This window comes from Eptatretus burgeri, chromosome 18, assembly GCF_056783735.1.
Source record: "Eptatretus burgeri isolate ZD-2024b chromosome 18, Ebu_testis_v1, whole genome shotgun sequence".
Taxonomy (NCBI): domain Eukaryota; kingdom Metazoa; phylum Chordata; class Myxini; order Myxiniformes; family Myxinidae; genus Eptatretus; species Eptatretus burgeri.
The window spans coordinates 28,350,612-28,361,000 of record NC_140978.1 but is presented as its reverse complement, the minus strand read 5'-3'; positions in this window follow the sequence as shown (position 1 = coordinate 28,361,000).

Genomic DNA, 10,389 nt, shown 5'->3' with positions numbered 1-10,389 from the left:
GATACTCAAATAGCTCAATCATCCCAGCAAGCTGGGACTCGTTTTGCCAACCTCAGAAGGATGACAGGCTGAGTCAACCCTACCTCGTATATTAATTCAACTGCCAAGCAGGATTTGAACTCAGGACCCTGGAATCTCCCAAGCCCACCACCGTAACCATTAAGCCAACACCAGGTTTCGACCTGGATTGAACAGACGTAAGAAGGAAATCCTGAATGCAAAGAAAAGAGGGACAACGTGCTGGAGGTGATCTAAAAGCTTGCACTTGGATTGAGCAGATATTGGTGATGAACCTCTGTAAGCTTCACAGAGATCTGTTTGGCCATCTCTGAGAAAGATGGCGACAGACACAGACACGCCTCTCATAGTTATAGATAGATGAGAAGGTGAGGAAAGTTAACAGAAGGCCTGATCAACATTTTCCTTTGGAGGTCAGCTTAGCTGTGTCAGAGACTGCATTTCTGCAAGTAAATGATCAAAGAGCATAGTAATTGTTTCATTCAAGAATAATTTTGCCTTGAGGGATAGATTGAGTGTAGGAAACTCAAAAAGATTGACCTGTCTGTTGGAGGTTGTCCCCTGGTTTTATTTTCTCTCAATTGATTACTATTGAGTTGTGGTAAGGTTGATTATCTTGTTTGAACGAGTAACGTTCAAATTACGGTTTGAAGTTATGGCACAGGGGAGGCTTGGATTGATGTTCGATTTCTGCTTTTCTTCCTCCGACCTAATTTTTTATTATTTTTTTTAAAACAAAATACAATCACTTTATTGTCTATCTCCATCATATGCATCATCATTCCAGTCCATGTGCAGATTTGAAGCTCGGCTTTGTGTTGGACAGCTTGACGAGTTTGAGCTGACAGGCCATACACTAATTGCTGTTGTTGCAACTTACACTCCAAACAGAAAGCTGACATGAATACAAATGACTTGCATGCAAATCTGCTTCCTTTATGGCCATACAACAAGGAAGACAACGTGCCTTTGAGGTAATGCCTCCGTTTCATATGCTGTGACCAAGTTTCTGAGCCTCAGCTTTCACCAAATACCACTTTCGTGGCATGCGAGGGGCACGGCACGCAATTTGTCATCGAGGAAACCCACTAACTCAGCTGTTTCTTGAGCCAAGAGCCTACTGAGATCTCCAATTTCACCTTGGCGAGCGTTTACCCTTTCCTCGTGTGTGCACCCTCATGGTTCACATTTTGATCGAATTGAAACCGATTCTAAAGAAAAGCTTTTTATTGGGTAAAAATCTGTGTTTTACAGCCAGACTTGCTAATAAATCCCTTCCATAACAGACTTATGAGGTCTGATGTAAATTGAATGACATTGTCATCAGATCTCATGAGGAAATTTTAGTCCTGGATATTATTGTTTTTATGTGGAGCCCACCTCCCACCGTTATCAGGAACTGTGATAACTGTACACCATCAACAGAAAAGATGTCCTTAACAGTATCAGGTTTGGGTGAAGACTTTCTTCTGAACTGCAAGGCCAAAGGCAAAATAACTTAATCTTGGGCAACATGGGCTGTTCTCATAGATTGACAGCTCTCATTAGTCACCGGTGGAAGAAGTGTTCAAAGTTATTACAGCATATGCAACAAAACGAAAGCTTCTTTCTCACTTTACTATCCAAGCTCATTGGTAAGGGCCTGTGGACTGATTTTAATGGATACCATCAACGTCTTCTATCTGACGCTTCATCTGCCACCTACAAGGAAATATTCTGATTTCTCATGAGATCTGATAGAAATCCAATGTGATTTGTATTTTGGGAAGCATAAACTACATTTGGAAGGTTAAAAGTTTTTTGGGAAGTTTTGAGAAAGCCAGTATGATAATAAATCCATGGGATAAGGTTATTAGATAACGCAGTTCATTTTTTAACCAAATAATAAATCTTTCCTGCTGGTTAGAGAGGAGGAAGCAGGGAGTTGGGCAGGAAGGGGTTGACTCTTTGGTGGTACTAGTGAAATGTCTCCCTCGGTCCAAGGGAGAAGGAAAACAAAAAACGTATGTTTCCGTTGTTCTCGCGCACAATGAACAGAAAGGCTCTGTACCTCCAGACAAACCGTAAAAAAAAAATGGAAACGTCGTTGCCCTGCATTCCCTTGAGAATGAAAAGAAATCCCTCGAGATGAGAAGGTTAAACAACTTCTGCAAAAATAAATGTTTCATTGGTTAATTTAACTTTAATAGAAGGCAGTGCCACAAACGACTAATTGGAAAATGTTTTCCGTTTAATGCGGTTGTTACTGTAATGGCACAAGAGGCTCTGGTTCATTACTTCATAAAAATAATTATTTAGTTGGTGTGCATGAGGTATTTCTTCGTCATCAAGATATGATTGAGCAATATAAGGAAAGTTTTTAAAATAACCGTTTTCTTTTCGAAGTTTATCACAAGTTTGTTTGTAGAAAACCCACCGAGTCCGACCGACCTTTTTCGATTCAACCCAGCAGGCATTCGGCATTGCTTCAATGTTGAAGTTTGGTCGAAATGACATCACGTCATCGAACAACAAGGAGACAATGCCTATTCAAAGCCGGTAAATGCTGCTTCGATGAAATATTGTCTGCTTAATGGAAGACTTTCTGTCCATCGGATTGAACGTCTGACGGTCTACTTGGCTGTTCGTTAACCCTACTGAAGTGTCCAATAAGCTTCTGCCTCAGTATACAAATCTTTCCATAAACACTATTTTTCAACAAGTACACAAGACAAACTTAGCATGCATCGTTGTTTCATAAAAAACTTGCAGATGGTCTGCCAAGGAAGAAGAACTGTGAGCAAAGTCTCAGCACAAGGCAAAAGACCCACGCAATGTGTCCGTGGCATTTACATATTCCTGTATTTTGCACAATATAAAGCCCACCAGATGACTTGTGTCACAGGGAAACACTACTTACAAGAACTTAGATGCTGGAGAAAGCCATCAAGCCCATCATGCCCACATATTTATGCCAAAATCAATGCACCCCACTATCTCAAATGCTTCTAGGTACCTATCTAATTACAGTTTCCTTCAGCTTCTTCTGCCACCATCGTTTCAGGGAGACCATTTCATGCGTTAACTATTTTCTGAATGAAAGACCTCTGTCTTAATGTTAAACAAACATGAACCCTATATGTGAGTTCTCAAATGATCATTGTGCAATATCACCAATTACTGCTTGAGAAAATGTCTATTTTGGAACTTTCACTTGGTTCATTTCAAGATGTCGGATTGGGAAAGCTCTAGCGCAGATTTGAACTGTGATCACATATATGGCTGTGTAAAAGTCGAAGTATTCGGGTGCTGCGAAATACAAGAACAAATTGGACAAGGGATGGCTTCAGAAGTAACCTTGATTCAGTTCTACTGAGATAGATCAGGCCCAGCTTCGATGCAATGTTCGCAGGCAGTCTTTGCGTTGCACCCGTCAGGAGGGAATCTGATGTGAAGCATCACACAAATAGTGACACCGATACGAAGTTGGGAAAGGCACAAAGCAAGCATCAGCCAATTATCAAGTACATTTGTGGCATAAGAAAAACAATAAAAAAAAGGCAGTCAAATATACTTCTGATTGGGTCCTCCAACATGCCCGTGGATTGCAGCATTAGAAGTCAAGGTTTCCTACAAATGGTAACCATGACCCCCAACCCTCCCTACCCCCTTCCAGAGTGCTGACTTGATTCATTTGTCGAGCTTCCACCTCAATCTGGCGCTTTGGAAAGGAAAAGACTTCAGAGGTCTGCAATGTCACATCATCACAGCTCAATGCCCTGGACTGACTGTTCGAGCAAGGAGATGAAGATGAATCACCACAAATTGCATGCAAGATATTAAAACTACTAATTAAACAGAAAACCCTCAAACTGATAGTCAAAAGGAAAACCCAATCAGTTTTCCATTTCAGTACTCTTCTATCAGCTGGGCCCATAGATAGTGCAGGCATCTGCCACATTAAAGGGTCTGGCAATCTTGCCATGTTGTAGATACTGTAGATGCCAGTAAATCGGAGCAGTTGCTAATCTCTATATTATGCAGATAAAATGAAGTTATTAATCAAAACAGCAGATGGGTTTGGGTGAGGGTAGGAGGGGTGAGGACGATGGAGGGGAGGGGGAGTTTTATTATTTATTTGTGTAATTCATTATTTTTGTTTGTTCTGTTTCAGATGATTCCCAGTTGGTGTTGTGATGTTTTTTTTGTAAGCCTACTTTAAGATTCTTTTTTAAATTGTGGTTCGCTTATTAAAAAAAATTTTTGAGGATCAGCGAGGCATCATACAAAAATAAATTCTATTGCAAGGTTTACGTTGAGAACACTGCATCAGTTTCTTTGTTTGCCATTTATGATGAAATATATATATATATATATATATATATATATATATATATATATATATATATATATATATATATATATATATATATATATATATAGATATTGTTATGGCTGTGGAAATTCGCAAACCACCATTCAGGTCCCGTAGGTGAGATAACTCCAAGTACATTGTAGTTAGCCCCAAACCTGTTGTTTAGAGGGAATTTATGTGATTCATTCGGGCTGCGACGCTTTGAGATAGCCGTTTTTCTGTTCTTTCTTTATTTTGAATCAACCGCCATAACCATCAAACCACCACCGATAAACCCTCCACCACCCTCACCTCTCTCCTTCTACGGCCATTCCCGCACCACCTGTGAACACTGAGCGTCGGGCTGTCTTGGGCTCGTTCAGGATACGCACCGAGCCGCGAGTGCAAATAGCGGCCTTTCCGAGGGAGAATTCGGATCAAGAATGCTACACGCCCACTTCTGATCCATCCAATCAGCAAGCGCGGAGCGGCTTGGCCCCGCCTCCAGGCGCGTCTGTGTGAAATCGAAATATGCAAATTCTAGGATCAGGGGAGGTTCTGGCCCACTTTTCCTCCGTCGAATGGGCGAGCATGGCTCCGCCCCTGAGCTCATCCTGATCCGGAAATTTGCATATTGTTTCTCCTGCCGGCCTATAAAACGCCGAGCGCAAGGTGAATCGTGGCAGAGAGAGAGTTTTGGTAAGAGAGTCATCGGGCAGAGTGTGGCAGAGAGTGGAGTCGGGTGGCGAAGGCACCGAGTTGGGTTCTGCAGTCGGCTGAGGAGAGTTGGGGAAAGAGGCCAAGGAGCTCGGGTCTAAGGCGAGAAGGACGGCGGTCGGCGACGAGGTCGCGGTGGGAGATCGATCGTCGCGGGATCTAAGCCAGCCAGCCATTCTCCCTCCCCCAGAGCATCAACAATTCCCCCTTTCCCCCGCGCTGAGATAGTGCAACAAAGGGGGTCCCGTTCCCACCCCACTCCAAACGCCGTGCCAACGAAACCCGCGAAGAAGCATGGAGTCGGGGCACAGCCACGTGGCCACGTGTGCGGCTCGTCCGCCAACGCGTCACGAGGACGCGGGTAGGACCCACCCGGTCTCGCGCACATATTGGCCTACAGACCCGTCTGCCCCCTTGTCTCTGAGGGTGGCTTCTTTCCTTTGCTTTTGAGTAAATGTGTGTCGGCGCCGTGTCTTGTAAAGTAGACCTGTATAAGTGTTGCCGTGTGTACGCGTATTCGGTTGTAACTCTGCATCGTTGTTTCTTTTGTTTTCCTGATATAGGTGCATTTTGACTGTTTGGCTGTACATGTGTGCTTTCCATGTGTCGCGTAATAAATGTGCATTGTGTGAACTGTTTTCCCGTTTCGCTTCGTCTTTTCTTTATTGACCCTCCATCCTGTTTCACGTAAAGGGTTCGTAGTGGGCTTAAAACGCCTGATAATTAATCGGAACCGTCGAGGCCGACGATAACACCGCTCGGTTATCCCGATAACATGGAATGGACCGCTTAAGCGGTTCGTGTCCGGAGTCGGCCTGCGGCGAGGTACGATCGCCCGGTCGACCATCCGCGCAGGACTTAGGTAGATCGAATTTGGCGAGCGACCCTATCCTGCGCGGGTGGGCAATTGGCACGGTCGTGGTGGGGTTAAACCCCCACCTGTGACTAGCTCCCGGCGTTGTTCCGAGAGGGTCACGACAGAATTGTCCGTTCCGGTGGGCGAGGCAGCCGCCATTCGAGTCGAGCGGCCGATCGCACGCCGGCGGGCGCGCATTCGCAAATATATATATATATATATATATATATATATATATATATATATATATATATATATATATATATATATATATATATATATATATATATATATATATATGAGCCTTTCCACAGTAATGAGTAACCATTGCATTACATACATAGTCCACATTAAGTGTGTCCAGTTTATCTTGTAAATGAGGGGAAATAAAAGACTGACCCCTCCACTACTGGAATCAAACAGTAAGAAGATAATCTAACCCAGCACAATTTATTGATGGGGTGTTCTTCGCGTATAACGTAGGCTCTCATAGTGATGATTTATTATTAAACGACCTCTGACCTACTCAAAGCCTTCTGTAACAAACGTGAGTTTGTACCGCAATCGGAAAGCCAGATTTTTGTACAGCTTTTACGGCGATATGAACTTAAGGCCTGGTCACACCTTGACGTTTTAGCCAGCGATGGCAACGTATTAAAATGTATGTAAAATGCTGGCTTACGTTGAACTTTTGATGTTTTTTTTTTTTTAAGATTCGGACGTATTCATAGCGACTTGGTCTTATGTATAACGCATTGGTAACGGACACAGAACGTTTCGTTGTGTTATAGATAACTTATACCAACGAATGCTGAACCTGTTGTCGGCCTACACAACCGATGCCCAACGATAGTCTAACTTAGGCATAGCGCGTTGCACGCATCGCCGACGATGTCGTGACGTAGCCTATTAAAAGGCTAACGCACAACGATTCGAATCATAACTGCCGTAGAAATGGAAGTGACAACATCGCGGTCACACCTTGGCGATCTTGCCAGCGTATGCCGACCTAAGAAAAATGTGTCTAAAACGTTGGGGCACGTCAAATACGGTATGAGTAAGTTTGGTATACGCGAGTAGAACGTAAAGTATGCTATCATACGTCGTAGTAAGTAGAGTACGTCAAGAAATTTTAAACATGTTCAAAATTTTACGACGTACTCGGCGTATGACACACGTTCCGCATGCGATGGGGATAAGTTTTACACACGATATGTGGACGCTTACACACGTCCACAAAGGCTACTTATAAGCTACTCATAAGTCGAAACACGTCACGGTAATGTCTTTTTTACGCGAAACTTATTTCTAACTTATGTTTGACGTGCTTTGAACCAATTCTTTACGTAGTCCCAACACACATCGACGGATGTAGACGTATTCCAATGACGTCTTCCGGTCGACAAAAAAAATAAATTAACGTATTTCTAGCTTTCAGCTGCCATATAAAGACGTGTTCCCAGCGGTTTTGGGAATTGGTATATAAAAATGGTGTTCATAAAAGGGGAACCCAACAGTGTTTTCGAGTCCTTTTTGAGTCTATGTCCATGTCAGCAGTAACAGTATCAGTATCAGTATCAGTATCAGTATCAGTATTAGTATTAGTATTAGTAGTAGTTTGTTCATGTTGGCAGTAGTAGGTGAGTGTGAGGGGGAGGGTGTGGGTTATGATGGATCGTCCTTGCGTTTAACGATTTAACGATTTAACGATTTAACCATTTAAATGGCTGCATCTCCACTATTGAAATTAGACACTTGCGCTCAACAATTGCATTTTTTTTACACTCAACGACTTTAAACGGTACCACTCTGCTATTTTCATTGTTTACAATGAACGATTTAAATTGCTGTCACTTGCCTTTGTTTTTTGATGCTGGGGTTTGGAAATTTGAAGCGTTTCTTCTGAACGTGTTAAAACGCTCAAACTCGACTATTTTAAATAGACGCTGCCGATGGACAATTGGAATCATAGCCAAGCTAGACATCGAAGTGTGAACATCCTCGTCATGCCGAAGAAAAGTTTGAAGAATGCTGCAAATAAGTGTCGTGGCCGTGGCCGTGGATGCTGACGCAAGGACGATCCATTATACCGACGTCTTTCAGCCTATGAGTAACTTAAAAGTAACGTCTGTCGACGTGTGGCAACGATCGCGTAACGTGCCAACAACACGTTAATCATAGGTTAGAAATAAGTTTCGGGTACGCTAAACATTACCTCGGCGTGTCTCAACTTATGATTAACTTACAAGTAGCATGTGTTGACGTCTGTCAACGATCGCAGACCGTGCATACAACTTGTGGCCAGCGTAGCGGAACGTGTGAGTCATACGCCGGCATAAGTCGTGAAATTTCAAGCATGAAAAAATTTGAGGACAACCAAAAAGTACAACGTTTAAAGCCAGCATACAACGACGTATGGCAGTGTTTTTCAGCATGCTCTCAATGTTATCAAAACTTACCCATAACGTATTCAACGTGTGCTAGCGTTTTAGAAAAAAAAAATTCAAAAATCGGCATACGTTGGCTAAAACGTCAAGGTGTGACAGGGCCTTTAGCACATTGGTTAGCATATGTCGATTGACGTTCTGTTGATTCCTTCCTTCATTTTACCAAGCCACAGATGCAGAACGACATTAGCATAAATGATGAATAACTAGTTTTCCATTCTACTTGCAATATGTCTTTTGTTCCTGGGAAGTCTCACACCCTGATTCTGTCTCCCCAAAAGGACTGTCTGGTGAACCCTACCATCTACTTCAGTCCCTCATATTGTTGTCCCTCACCATGAGCTGCGATCACTCTTGGACAAACCATATGTCAGAGTTGGTCCACAAAGTCAGGTGTAGACTCCATTGTGGAAAGTCTTTCCTCGGCAGAGCCAAACTATTGAACAACCTGCAAGGGCTTCACCCACAGCTTGATGAAGTACTGCTCTCACTTTTGGGGTGGTGCCCCTGCCTCAGATCCTTTCACATGTTGATGCCAAGGAGCATGATGCTTGCTGATGCCAAACCTAGGCCCTAAAATCATTTGAATCTCCTGTGACAAAGCTGAATCTCTGGGCCTGTTACTCCGACACCAAAGACAGTTTGCTGGCCTCTCTATCTTCTATCACCTTTTTCTGGTCTTGCACCTAGTTCTTCTTTTCTCTTACCTGTGGAACCAAGTTCCTCAGTCTGTTCAGTCTCATTTTTCCTTGCAGGACTTCATGATGGGCGTTCATCCCACACACATGTGCAATATTATCTCCCGTACCACATCGGTGTCCTAATCATTTTGAGTGGTCATTGTAGAAGAACTACGACACCGTGATCATTGAAAAATATAACCAGTATCACGTGATCATTGGAAAAGAAACAGGATTAATTGGTCTTGTGTAAATACCATATAATGTTGTTCGTGTATCCTAACCAGGATAAAGTAAACTGAGTTGCCACTGTTGTTTACAATGGGGATGCTATTTTACCGTGAATGTTTTCTGTCAATTTGAATTCACCAGATGTATCACATCCCCATACTTTGGGGGATGATAAATCATTGATACTGTGAGTGTGTAAACAAACATGTTTTTTGAAGAAAATTTCAGGCTGCCAAATCAAGTAAAAGTTCATGCAGCATGCAGCTTGAGAAGTGGAGCAAAGAAACTTTTTAAAATGTGTTTCTTAACAACACTAGACGCGTTTGAATGAGGTAAACAAAGGAGTAGGTATTCTTAACCGAAAATACTTGTAGAACTTGAGTTTGTGATGTTTGAAAAATCTGTTCAAGAAAAAGGTGCACTTTTTAGATCCTCGTGGAGGATCTCTAAGTCTTACTCGCGTTGTTGTTCTTGTGGACTTTTTTGATCCTCGTGGAGGATCTCTAAGTCTCACTCACGTTGTTGTTCTTCATCCTCTTCTTGTGGACTTTTTAGATCCTCGTGGAGGAACTCTAAGTCTTACTCGCGTTGTTGTTCTTGTGGACGTTTTAGATCCTCGTGGAGGATCTCTAAGTCTCACTTGCGTTGTTGTTCTTGTGGACTTTTTAGATCCTCGTGGAGGATCTCTAAGTCTTACTCACGTTGTTGTTCTTTATCCTCTTCTTGTGGACTTTTTAGATCCTCATGGAGGATCTCTAAGTCTTACTCGCGTTGTTGCTCTTCATCTTCTTCTTGTGGACTTTTTTGTCTCACAGCCTACAGTTTTCATCGAAACTTCCTGAAACTTGGCATATATATGTAAAAATACCCTGCGCAGACAGTAACCATCTCTGATTTTGAAAATTCCTCCAAGAAAAAAAAAGTTATGACGTCAAAATATCTCCGCTAATGGAAATCGCCAAAAAAATTATCTCAAACTCAGCAAGCTTTTTGACTTCTGTTTGCGGGAATTGAACAGGGCATTAGCAGAGATGAATAACCGCACACATGATACATCACGATGACGTTATATCAATTTTTATGACGTCATTCCTATTTTTTGACATT